Source organism: Centropristis striata, chromosome 17 (assembly GCF_030273125.1).
Source record: "Centropristis striata isolate RG_2023a ecotype Rhode Island chromosome 17, C.striata_1.0, whole genome shotgun sequence".
NCBI lineage: Eukaryota > Metazoa > Chordata > Actinopteri > Perciformes > Serranidae > Centropristis > Centropristis striata.
In genome coordinates, this window is record NC_081533.1 from 9,524,111 (window position 1) to 9,524,717 (window position 607).

Consider the following 607-nt stretch of genomic DNA (forward strand, 5'->3'; position numbering starts at 1 on the left):
TAGGTGAAAAAAAGCAGCTCAATTAAAGTAGAATATAATAATGTATACTATTTTTATAGCTTGCTTTTAAGAAGCTAATTCTTTTCACTTAGCTATATCAATGCTTGTATTTGACAATGCACAAAAATAATAATGCAAATAATCAGTACTGCTGCTAATCATTGACATGTTCCAGGCTGTAATAATTCAACCAAAAAAAAAAATGCTTTGCATGAAGCATATTGAAAATTATTCATATTTTCCGTTTTTTAAGCTAAAAACATGGTGGCATCATGACAAAAACATGGCAATTAAAGGGTTAATTTCCAGAAATTAATTAGTATTTGATATCAATAATGAGGTCAGATGTAGGTGAAAAAAATCAGCTCAATTAAAGTAGAATATAATAATGTATAATATTTTATTATTATTATTATGTTTTATATAAGTAGAATATTATAATATATGTAATACGTGTGACTTATATTAGAACCGGCCTTAAGGGTTAAAAAAATCTCAAGCGAAGTTATCGCGATACAAAATTGTGTTTTTGTTTTTATATTTTGGGAAACGTAGTTCATATAACAACCACCGCTGAAAACGGCAGTGTATAAAGAAATACATTACC